This window comes from Mustela erminea, chromosome X (genome assembly GCF_009829155.1).
Source record: "Mustela erminea isolate mMusErm1 chromosome X, mMusErm1.Pri, whole genome shotgun sequence".
Taxonomy (NCBI): Eukaryota; Metazoa; Chordata; class Mammalia; order Carnivora; family Mustelidae; genus Mustela; species Mustela erminea.
The window spans coordinates 115,473,368-115,486,827 of record NC_045635.1 but is presented as its reverse complement, the minus strand read 5'-3'; the positions used below and the strand labels follow the sequence as shown (position 1 = coordinate 115,486,827).

The 13,460-nt window shown below is 39.4% G+C and overlaps 1 pseudogene; it reads left to right on the top strand.

Moving 5' to 3' along the window:
• Positions 1-6,287: 6,287 nt before the first annotated feature.
• Positions 6,288-6,752, top strand: LOC116582931 (annotated as a pseudogene).
• Positions 6,753-13,460: the final 6,708 nt, after the last annotated feature.

The window sequence follows — 13,460 nt, the reverse complement described above, 5'->3', positions numbered from 1 at the left end:
CTTTCTCTGAGTGACTTGTAGTCAGTCCCCTCTCGTTCAGTTTCACTTTCCATGGTCTCTGTTACTTACAGCCAGCCACTGTCCAGAAGCAGATGATCCTCCCCTTGACACGTCATCAGAAGGTCAAGAGCAGCCTGATGGTAACCAAATGCCTACATCATCCACCTCGCTTCATCTCATCCCACAGGCATTTTATCATCTCACATCATCACAAGAAGAAGAAGGGTGAGGACAGGACAATAAGCTATTTTAACTTTACTACTGTAGATCGCTATAGTTGTTTTATTTTATTTGTAGTTATTGCTGTTCATGTCTTCCTCTGCCTAATTCATAAATTAAACTTTATCATGATTTTGCACAGGAAAGAACATAGTCAATATGGGATTCGGTGCTATCTGTGGTTTCAGGCATCTGTGGGGTGTCTTGGAATGGGTCCCCCTTGGATAAGGGAGGACTACCGTACTGAAAACCACCAAAATGTATACATGGAAAGGGTGAATGTTATGGTATGTGGGTTATAGCTCAAAAAAATTAAAATAAAAATGTATAAAGCCAGACTGCCTGGATTTGGATCAAAGCTGTTGACACCATCATTCACCTTATCCAGGTTATGAATTAGTAACCGTGGTAGATTCGGTAATCAGTCCCAAGTCTTCATTTCCTCAATAGTGGTATTATACTTTTCATTGCATTATGCAAACTTTATACTGCCTGGGAACAAGGCTGAAGGACCTGGCTATCACTGCATTATGTTGAGCAGATTATACTTTTCTACTTTTTGACTTTGGGCTTGGCCATGTGACTTGGATTATCCAATAAGATGTTAGAGGAAAGATGCCAGTAGGACCGTTTGAAATACATTGGGCAGTTGTCTTATTGACAACGTGTCTTATTGCACCTCTGCCCTTGCCTGAGAACTTGCCACCCGCTAGCTCATGGTCTTCCATTCTGGGCCCTAGAATGAGACACATGGAGTGGGACCACCCCACTGACCTGCCAACTTGAAAGCAAGAAATAAATGCTTACTACTGAACACCACTGGGATGTGCTGTGTGTTCCTTGCACTGCCAAAGGTGACAAATGCATGAACAAGTCACCCAAGGATTCTGGTGGCTTGCAATCCGATGTGTGAGTTCGCAGTCATGCTATGGGTCCTGTGTGGGTCAGCTTCAGTTCTATTCTGTTCTCAGATCCAAGATGAAGGAACAGCCCCTCTCTCAAACACTGTTGATCGCATGGATGAAGGAGAAAAGAACATGGTGAATTGACTTTAAGGTGTTTGTTTGGAACATGTTACTTCTGTTTATGTGTCCCAGGACAGAGAAGATGCTATGGGCCAAGGCGGATGTCAATGGAGAGGGCACGAGTCTCCACAAAGAATATAGCCAAGGCTGATGTCAACAGGGAGGAGCCCTTGACAGCTTGAACACCACTACAATTCACTACGGTGAACTCCAACATGTTATTTGACCTCTTTGCGCCTTGGTTCTCCCATCTCTAAAATGGGAATAATAATAGACCTTGCCTCATCAGGTTGTTCTGAGGATGACAAGACTTATTCTGGTAGAGAACTTAAGAGAGCACCCGGTAAGCCATAAATGCTAGGGAAGATGTTAAATAAAAGTAAATAAAAGATGTCCTCAAATGATTCTTTCCTCTTGCCAGAGCGAGCATCAGACATTCAGCTCTCTGTTATCTCCATGCCGAGAAAGAAATGTTCTTTACTTACAGGCATTTAAAAACTAGACCTTTCTATTTTTGGAAGCCTGTGATTGGAAAACTAAGCCCCAAAGAGTTGTATCATTGCTTAAACTCCTAGAAAAATGCTCCTACCGTGGGCTCTCAGTCAGACGAGCTCTTTGTGGAAAAGGGGAGAAGAGCTTCTGTATGGGAGGAACAGGACAGCAGGTGGTGGTAGCAGAAAACAGAAGAAAAGCCTCACTGCTGAGAACGGATGGCAGCCAAAAGGTCCAAAAAGCTGTTCACAGCAGTGAGGGAAAGAGCATCACAGGCACCCAGTGTACAAGGCTGCTGCCTGAGCTGCCACCGCCCTTGAAATAAAAGAATTTCCCTTTTTTCCTGCCGTACTCTGAGTGCTTGGTTGTATATTTTGATTGAAATACTCTGCTCACTCAGCAGGCCTGTTAATCCCCTCCAGGAACACTGAACACACACCTGGGATTTGCTAAGAGTGTTGAAAGTTTTTTTTTTTCCCCCTCCCTCAGTCACTTTGCTTCCTGAGTTTAAAAAAAAAAAAATGGGGGCAGTCATTGATCTATACCTGAAAATAAATCGGAAAAAATTGTAAATGCAGACAGATGCAGTCTGTTCAGTTTCTCTTCCAATTCCTACCAAAATAACAGCTACTTGCGGGAAAATTGGGAAAGGCAAGATATGAATTTTTTTTTCTTTCTTTTTTTTTTTTTAAAGATTTTATTTATTTATTTGAGAGAGAAAGATCACAAGTAGGCAGAGAGGCAAGCAGAGAGAGAGGGGGAAGCAGGCTCCCCGCCGAGCAGAGAGCTCGATGTGGGGCCCGATCCCAGGATGCTGGGATCATGACCTGAGCTGAAGGCAGAGGCTTTAACCCACTGAGCCACCCAGGCACCCCCTGAATTTTTTTTCTTATAGACCCTACCCTGCACACAAAAGAAGAGTTTACTAAATGTCCATGAGATGACACTTCCCATTAAATACTTTATACATCTTTTCTTTGTATGTCTTGGGGTCTTTAAGGTGCCTCCTAGTCCTACACATTCTATACTGGGTAGAAATATAACTTAAACCTCACTGGAGGGGTGGGGGGAGTATCTCCAAGTCCCTCTGTTTCTGATCATTTATGCTTTCCAGTCTTCAGTAAGAAAGAGGTGACCCACTGCCATTAGAATGAGTTGATTCCCCTCCTGGGTTAGCATGAAAGGCTCACTTTATCTCCCAATGTCTGTAGATCAGACTAATGTCACACAATCTATGGTCCTCTCCAGCCCTGAGAGTTGACAGTAAGGCAACTGTAACTGTCTAAGCTGGGATTCATCAGGTATTTTAACCGTGTCCCAAATGCACGCATTGTTTTACCTAGTTTTCCCAGTTAGGACTTATCGTGTCCCTTTCACAATGAAGAAATGAGGTCCCCACAGCTGATATAAAGTGCTCATATAACATATGCAGGTGATTGAGGACATGGATTCTGGAGCAAGACAGCTTGGGTTGAATTCTGACTTTGCTACTTACTGTATTAACTGGTTTAATTTATTTGCCCTTCTTAGGCCTCAGTTTTCTCATCTTTGGAAAGAAGATGGTATCGATGGTTCCTACAACTTCAGATGGTTGTGAGGATCGAATGAGTGAATTGAAAGAGTTACTTGTGAATTGTGCATGATACACGGTAAACATTATAAACATGTTTGCTAATTCAATATCCATTCATGACCAAAAAAACCCAAAAACCAAAAACAAAAAAAAAAAACAAAAAACCAAAACCTTTCCGCAAAGTAAGAGTGGAGGGGGAATCCCTCAACTTGGTAAAGAATAGCTACAAAAAATCTACAGCTATTATATTTAATAGCAAAAGACTGAATGCTTTTCCTCTAAGATTGGGAAAAAGGCAAGGATGTCTCTTATTCAACATAGTACTGGAAGTCCTAGCCACTGCAGAAAGGCATTTGAGGTAAATATAAAGTATGCAAAAAAAAAAAGCAAATAAATAAATATAACATATGCAAATTAGAAAGTAACAAATAAAATTGTCCCTATTTGCAGATGATGTGACTGTCTATATAGAAAACTCCCAAAGGTCACATAAAAGACTCCTGGAACTAGTGAGTTAAGCAAGTTTGCAGGATACCAGATCAACACAAAAATATCTATTGAATTTCTATATACTATTAATAAGGATGTGGACATGGAAATTAAAAATACAATTTACAATCACCAAAAAAGTAAATTACTTAGGTGTAGCTCTAAGAAAACATATATAGACTTTATATGATGAAAACTACACAATGCTGATGAAATAAATCTAAATAAATGGAGAAGTAAGTGTGCCTGGGTTGCTCAGTTAGTTAGGCATCTGCCTTCAGCTCAGGTCATGATCCCAGGGTCCTGGGATCCAGCCCCACATCAGGCTCCCTACTGATGCTTAGTGGGGAGCCCGCTTCTCCCTCTCCCTCTCCTGATCCCCCTGCTTGGGCTCTCTCATTCTCTGTCAAATACATAAAATCTTTTAAAAAATAAAATAAATGGAGATGCATATTATTTTCATAGATTGGAAGATTCAAAAGAGTAAAGATATCAATTTTCCCCCAAATTGATCTACAGGTTGAAGGCACTTCCTGTCAGACTCCCAGTAAGATTTTTGTGGACATATTCTAAAATTTATAATATCAATCAGCACAATGGAAAGGTAACCTATGGAATGGGAGAAAATATTTCCAAATCATATATCTGATGAGGGGGTAATAAGAAAACATATAAAGAACTTACACAACTCAATAGCAAAAACAAACCAATAATCAATTAAAAAATGAACAGAGGAACTGAATAGACATTTCTCCAAGGAAGACGTACAAATGGCTAACAGACACATGACAAGGTGCTCACTTTCACTCATCATCAGGGAAAGGCAAATGAAAACCACAAAGAGATATCACCTCAAACCTGTTAGAATGGCGATCATCAAAAACACAAGTGCTAAGTGTAGATGAGAATGTGGAATGTTCACTGTTGGTGAGACTAAGTTTGTGCAGCTACTATGGAAAACAGTATGGAGGTTCCTCAAAAAATTAAAAATAGAACTATCAAATGATCCAACAACCCCACTTCTGGGTATATGTCAAAAGGAAATGAAATCAGGATTTCAGAGAACTATCTGCACATCCATGTTAAGTGCAACATTATTCACAATATCCAAGATTTGGAAATAACCTGGGTGTCTGTCAAAACATGCATGATAGGGCGCCTGGGTGGCTCAGTGGGTTAAAGCCTCTGCCTTCAGCTCAGGTCATGATCCCAGGGTCCTGGGATGGAGCCCCACATCGGGCTCTCTGCTCAGCAGGGAGCCTGTTTCCCCTCCTCTCTCTGCCTGCCTCTCTGCCTGCTAGTGATCTCTGCCTGTCAAATAAATAAATAAATAAAACATGCATGATAAAGATGTGAGTGACTATATATATAAAGAAATATTATTCAGCGATGAGAAAGAAGGCAATAGTGCCCTTTGCAACAACATGGATGGACGTTCAGGGCATTATGCTAAATGACGTAATTCAGGCAGAGAAAGACAAATGTTGCATGATCTCACTTTAAAAAGCCAAACTCATAGAAACAGATAGGAGAATGGGGATTACCAGGGTCTGAGCTGGGATGGGGGAGGTAGAAAATGTTGGTCAAATGATACCAACTTCTAGCTATGAGATGAACAAGTTCTGGGGATCTAATGTGCAGCATGGCGATTTAATTAGTAATACTCTATTATATACTTGAAAGTTGCTAGTAGACTAGAATTTTTAAAGATTTATTTATTTATGTTAGAGAGAGTGAGAGAGAGAGTGTATAGGGGGAGGGGTAGAGGAAAAGGGAGAGAGAGAACCTCAAGCAGACCCCCGCTGAGTTGAGTCCAACATGGGGCTCTTTCCCATGACCTCAAGATCATGGCCCCAATGGAAACCAAGAGTCAGATGCTTCACCGACTGAGCTACCCAGGTGCCCCAATAATAGAGTAAATCTTAAATGTTCTCACCACAAAAAAGAAATGGTAATTATGCGACGTGATGGAAGCATTACCTAACACTATGGTGGTAGTCATTTTGCAACATATAAGTGTATCAGATCAACAGATTTTTACACCTTAAACTTACACAATATGTCAATTATATCTCAATACAGCTGGAAAAAATAAAAATAAAATTAATATGGAAAGTCAGGGAAACTAGAATGGCTAACACGATTTGAAAAACAAAAAAGTGGGAGACTTATCTACTCAATATTGAGGTTTTCTATATAGCTACAGAAATCAAGATTCAGGCCAAGATAGATAAATAGATTATTGGGACAGAATAGCTTACCCAGCTATAGGCCCACACAAATTTGCTCTGCTTATTTTTGACAAAGGTACAGAAGCAAGTCAATGAAGTTGGAATAGCTTTTACAACAAATGGTGTTGAAACTAATGGTGTTGCCTATGGATCCCCATAGGCAAAAAGAGGAACGATGACCCATCTGGTATATCTGACTGTCAATTTGAAATGGTTTATAGACTTAAGTATTAAATCTAAAACTACCCTTTTATGAAGATGGTGCTGAAAGCTAAGAAGGAAGCTCCTGCCCCTCCCAAAACTGAAGCAAAGGCTTTGAAGGTCAAGAAAGCGGTGTTGAAAGGCATCCACAATCGCACAAAAAAGAAGATCCTCACATCACTAACGTTCCGATGACCCAAGACTCTGCGTCTCTGAAGGCAGCCCATATACCCTTGAAAGAGAGCCCCCAGGAGAAACAAGCTTGATCACTATGCCATCATCAAGTACCCCCAGACTACTGAGTCAGCCATGAAGAAAATAGAAGAAAACAGCATGCTTGTATTCATTGTGGATGTCAATGCCAACAAGCACCAGACCAACCAGGCTGTGAAGAAGCTCTAGGACATTGATGTGGCCAAGGTCAACACCTTGATCAGGCCTGATGGAGAGAAAAATGCATATGTTCGACTGACCCCTGACTATGATGCTTTGAATGTTGCCAACAAAATTGGGATCGTCTAAACTGAGTCCAGCTGGTTAAACCTAAATACAGTTTTTTTCATCATAAAAAATGTAAAATTTTAAAAGTTTTTTAAAAAAAAAGAGTCATGAGGTCCTAGGGCTAAGTGAAGAATTTTCACACTTGACACCAAAAGGGTGTTCTGCAAAAGGAAAAATTGTTATTTTTGATCTCATAAGAATAAAAAAAACTTTTGCTATGTAAAATACTCTATTAAGACAAAAGACAAGCTATGGGGTAGGAGAACATATCTGCAAGCTTCATATTGGCAAATGACTAGTATCTAGAATATACAAAGAATTCTTAAAACTCAACAATAAGAAAACAACCCCATCAAAAATGAACTAAAGATCATCTGCCTCTGGCTCAGGTCATGGTCTCAGTGTCCTGGGATGGAGCCCTGCATCAGGCTCTCTGTTCAGTGGGGAGCCTGCTTCTCCCTCTCCCTCTGCTGCAGCCCCCAATTTGTGCTCTCTCTCTCTCTCTCTCAAATAAATAAAAATAAAATTTTTAAAAATGGGACAAAGATCTGAACAAACAACTCACTGAAGATATGCAGATGGCAAATAAGCACATGCAAATATGTTCAACATCATAAGCAACTTGGGAAATTAAAACCACAATAAGATATCATGACACACAAATCAGATCAGCTACAATAAACATAGTGGGGACACCAAATGCTGATGAGGATGTAGAGAAACTGGATCCCTCATCTATTATCATTGGGTATAATAGTTTGGCCATTCCTTTCAAAGCTAACGGATACTGTACCTGAAGGCATTTATTCCTAATGAAAACTTAGGTTCACACAAAACCTCTAGACAAAAGTTCATAGCAGCTTTTTTATAATAGCCTCAGACTGGAGGTAGCCAGGATATTCTTCAATGGCTATCTAGTTAAACAAACGGTGGTACATTCATCGCATGGAATACTACTTGGCAATAAAAAGGGATGAACTATTGGTAAAAGCAACAACTTGGATATATTTCTAAGGAATTACACTGAGTGAAAGAAGTCAGTCTCAAAAGTGTGAATACTGGGCCATTCAGTTCATATAACATTCTTGACATAATAAAATTATAGAGATGAGGGACAGATTGTTAGTTTGCCAGAGGCTACGCATGGTGGGAAGAGTGTCATGTGTGTGGTTATAAAGGGAGATTATGAGGTTATAAGGGAGATCCCTGTGGTAAGGGAATAGAATAATACCTTGATCACCTTGGTGGTTATATGAATCTACACATGTCAGAAAATGACCTACACATACATTGTACAATGTCAAACTTTTGGTTTTGATATTGTGATATAATTAGATGAGATAAACTCCTTGAGGGGAACTGGATGAAGGGTACCCAAGACCTTCCTGTATATTTTTTACAACTTCCTGTGAATCTACAATTTTTCAAAATAAAAAAGTTAAAAAGATGTTAAATAAAATGTTGGGAACAAAGCTGGAATTTGAATGCCGATTTGTCTGATTCTGAAGTTAAGCTATATAATAATCATTAGAAACTATTAAGGAGTTAGGCCATGTTCTTTAAGTAACTTGCCCGATGTTACGCAGTTAGAAAGCTATAGTGCAGGACTAGAACCCCACTCTGGTTCCAAACATGCACTTTTAACCACTGTATTGACTCTTGGAAATATATGGGAAGGGAAGGATCATGGCATGAGTGGAGGGAGAGAGTTGAAATTGGAGAGAAACTAAAAGAAAGAAAAAAAGGACAAAGTAGCAAATTTCATTCATTGTAGTCAGAAAAATAAAAATTAAATCCCCACCAAGACACGATAACACAGCTACCAGATTGAAAAAAACAGAAAAGTTTGATGATACTAACCATAGTCAGGTTGTGGAGTACCAGAAACTTAAACACTGGACTGGGAGTGTAAATTGGTATGGCCATGTTGGGAAGTAGACCCTGGCTAGTGAGGTTGAGCCTGTGTATAACCTACATGTAGCAATTTCATGCCTATATATGTATTATGAGAAACTTTTACACAAGGAGATACTTTTCTAGAATTTTGTTTGTAGTAACAAGAAATTAATGCAATTGCCCAGGAGCTGTGGGATGGATAAACAAATGTGGAGTAGGAAATGAGATAGAGGTGTTGAACAAAATTATAAGCCAATGAGACCTATCATACACAGAGAGAACAACTCACCCAACAATGACAGAATGAACATTCTTCTCAAGTGCACATGGAGTATTATTCAGGCTAGGCCACAAAACAAGTTCCAACAGATTTTAAAAGACTGGAATCAGGAAAAACATCTTGAAAAGATGTAAAGCGTAAACTAAACCCAAATCTACCTAAGGAGGTGAAATACTTGTACACTGAAAACTATAACACTGTTGAAAGGAATTGAAAAAAAAAAAACCTAAATGGAAAGATATTTGGTGTTCATGGACAGGAACACTTAATATTGTTAAGATGTTAGTACTATCCAGCGTGGTCTACAGATTCAATGTAATTCCTGCCGAAATTCTAACAGCATATATATTTTTTCAGAAACAGAAAAGCCCACCTTTAAATTCATCTGGAATTACAAGGGGACCCAAATAGCCAAAATAATCTTGTAGAAAAAGAACAAAGTTGGAGGTCTCACACTTCTGTTGCAAAACTTGCTGCAAAGCCAACGGAATTTTTAAAAAGGAAAAAGAAAAAAGAAAAAAAATCAGGGAGCCTGGGTAGCACAATCGGTTAAGCATCAGACTCTTGGCTTTGGCTCAGTTCACAGTCTCAAGGTCATGAGATCAGTCTCTGTGCTCAGCAGGGAGTTTGCTTGAAAATTCTCTCCCTCTGCCCCTCCTCCACAAATAAATAAATACATCTTTTTTTTTTCCTTAAAGAATCATAGTACTGACTTAAGGATAGGGATATGACCAATGCAGTGGAATTGAGAGTTCAGAATAAACCCATCCATCTATGACCAATAGATTTCCAATAAGTGTGCCAAGTTTATTCAGTGGGGGAAAAGGCAACCTCTTCCACAAAGGGTTCAGGGACAACTGGATTTCCACAAGCAAAAGAATGAATTTTGACCCCTACCTAATGCCCTATACAAAATTAACTCAAATGAATCAATGACCTAAAGAGATAAACTAGTAGAAAAAAACAGAGGGGTAAATATTCCTAACCTTGGATTTGGCAGTGGATTCTTAGGTATAATACCAAAGCAAGAGCACAACAACAACAACTAAAATAGATAAATTGGACTTCATCAAAATTAAAAACTTCTGTGCATTAAAGGACATTGTTAGGAAAGTGAAAGGACAACCTATAGAATGGGAGAAAATATTTTCAAATCATAGATCTGGTAAGCATCTAGCATCAAGAATATATAAAGATCACAGGGTATTTCCATTTTCATTTTTTTCACAATGTATACCAAACATCAAGTCGTGTAACTTAGATGTATCCAATTCCTACTTCTCAATTATACCTCAATAAAGATGGAAAAGGAGAATATGTAAAGAACTCCCTAAACAACCCAGAAGACAGACAACCAAAATAAAAAATGGGCAAAGGACACAAATAGGCATTTTTCCAAAGAAGATATATAAAGGACCAATTAGCACATGAAAACATGTGCAATATCATTAGTCGCCAGAGTAATATGGTGACTAACCCTATAACAAAAAAGAAGAAGTGCTGGCAAGGATGTGGAAAACTTGGAAGCCTCGCACATCGGTGGTAGAAATGTAAAATGGTGCAGTCAACATGGAAAACATTTTGGCTGTTCAGAAAGCTAAACACAGAATTACCACATGACCTAGCCATTCTGCTCCTAGGTATGGAATCCAATTAAAAAGAATTGAAAACAGGAACTCAAATAGGGACTTGTACACCATTATTCATTAAAGCACTATTCACAGTAGCCAAGAGTGAGGAAGGACCCAAGAGTCCACCAACAGAAGAACTGATTAAAAAAAAAAAAACGTGGTATATACAATGGACTATTATTCACCCATAAAAACAAAGGAAGTTGTGATACCTGCTACAATATGGACGAAACTTGAACACATGCTCATTGAAATAAGCCAAATACAAAAGCATAAATACTATATGATTCCACTTATATGAAATGTCTAGATGAAGTAAATTCATAGAGACCCTAGACAGATTATTGCCAGTGGCTGAAGGAAGGGGAGAATGGGGAGCTATTGCTTTCGGGTTACAGAGCTTCTGTTTGGGATTTGTGAGAGTGTGGGAAATTGACAGTGCAGATGGTTGTACAACACCGTGGATGTAACCAATGCCACTGAGTTGTATACTTATATTTGGTTAGAATGGCACGTTTTACATGATACCTATTTTTTACCATAAAAAATTAACAGGTTCTGGAGATGTAATGTACGGTGTGGCAACTCTAGTTAATAATACTCCATTGTGTATCTGAAGGCTGCTCAGAGAGTAGATCTTAAGAGTGCTCACCGTAAGAAAAAAGTTCTGTAATATGTACGGTGACAGATATTAACGAGACTTATCGTGATGGTCATTTTGCAATATATTCAAATACTGAATCATAATGTTGTCAACCTGCAACTAGTACAATGTTTTATGTCAGTTATGCCTCCATGAAAAATAAAAAAATTTTAAAATGGTAAAAGTGGTCTATAATAATGTCATATAATAACATATAACGGTGCAAACGAATGAGTTGAAACCCCACTTATCAACGTCGACGAACTTCGCAAGCATATTACTGAGACACCGGAAGTTACAAAGGAGCACGCATGTTATTTTTTTTTTTTTGTATAGATTTCAAACATAGGCAAGCATAAACTGTGCTGTTTCAGGACACACATGTAGGCTCAAAGTATGAAGAAAAGCAAAGTAGTGATTACTCCAGTGATCAGAATGGTTAGCTTTGACAGCAACTGGAAATGGATTGATGGGCTTCTAGCACGGGGTGGGGGGGACGGTATTCTGTTCCTTGGTGAGGGTGGTGATAATGTGAGATTTTCCCTTATATTTATTGTTTCAATCTTTGCTAGCAGAAGCACTGGAAATGCAGAATGTCAGGCTGTACCCCAGACTTGCTTTTTAACAGATCTCCAGGTGATTGCTGTGCATATCAAAGTCAAAGAAGCAATGTCGTCAAGTTTCACTGTTTTATGCTCTTTTTCCGAAGTTGCCACGCATCTCAGAATGGAAACAAATACAGTCCTAGATTGTTTCAGTTTCCACAAGGCTTTCAACGAAACAGTTGTCTCTGCTGTACCTTGAGTCATATATAACAATGATGATAATGAGCATCTCTGCACCACGATCAGCAGTGACTCGTGGGCTTGCTGCAGCAGGAAGAAGAGGGGCTGTGGGCGCCTGCCTTGGCCAAGAAGGACTCAGGCCACGCATCCTGGTCTTTAGGCAGGGCCCTGGCCTTTCCCTCCCCCTCTGCAGGCGGCCAGTAGTCCTCATCTGGCTGCACAGGGGCCTGCGGTGGCTGTCATGGTCACACCTGCGCCTGCGATGCCCAGACACTCTCCTGGGAAGGCGGTGTCAGTCTTGGGCTCCCTGCAGCTGCGTCACTCGCAGTCCGGAGCCCTTCACCACACATCCACCCCTGGCTGGACTGGGGTGTTTTTCAGAAGGAAGCTGGGGCTGGGTCCGCACAGGGACGCCGCAGTGCACGGAGGAAGATGCAGACCCTGAGCTGGGGGTGGGTGGGGGGGCCTCCTCTCTTTCCAGGCCTTGACTGGGTTCCTTTCTGGGCACCACCGCTCCCCACAGGAAATGGACCTGAATGCTGCAATTTTCTCAAATCCACCCCTCATTTTTTCCTGCACAAACTCTCTCCACGTGCGTCGCAACATAATAAAACGTATTCGCTACTTAAAGACGCTTTGAAAATTGCCTTGGATTTCCACTTAACGCCCTTAGTTAACTGACAACCCACAGCATTATTTTCAAAGTGCAAACTTAGTGTGCAGAGACAGCAATGAGAAGACATCATTCTTAGGGAAAGCCTTAAGCACAAAATGCTTTTAAATACTAGCACCATAGATGGCAACCTACAGGACGGGATACCGTTTTTCCAGTGATTCCTTATTCATTACAGTTACAGTGAAAGATGCATGGTATTAGGATTTAAAGTAGAATGAAATGTTCATTCTTCAAGCTTTACAAATCTAGCTGTTTGTTTTCCGTATTTGTGTATACCTACTAGTTTTAATTACACTAATAATTTCCCTGGGTTCTTAAATTTACATTAGCTTTTAAAATATAGAGAAAACAATCCCCATATAATTTAATCATTTGTGCAAATGACAGACAGGGAAGTTATTGGTTTGTATTGTAATTATTGTAGTTCATGTTTTGAGCTCATTTGTACAATTGCTAAATTAATAATTATCATTTACGTAAGCAGATTAGGTCATCTGCACTCATTTACAATTATAATTCAGAAATGATTAGATGTTCTTCAAATTTCCCAATTTCTTTAATGCCCTTATTAAAATTGTACATTAAAGAATTTTCCAATTGAGTCTATTATCATAAGTAAATTTGGCTTAGTACATATAATTACTCCCATGCTATTGCATATAAATTTTCAATTAATCCATCTATTTTCCGAAGTGTATGGCAAAACAAGTTGATTGTCATAATGTTCACAGCATTTGCTTAAAAGCCATGCTTGTTAAAATTCACAAGACCAAACCATAATGAGTAATATAAAATAGTATAGGAAATTCTTCTATAAA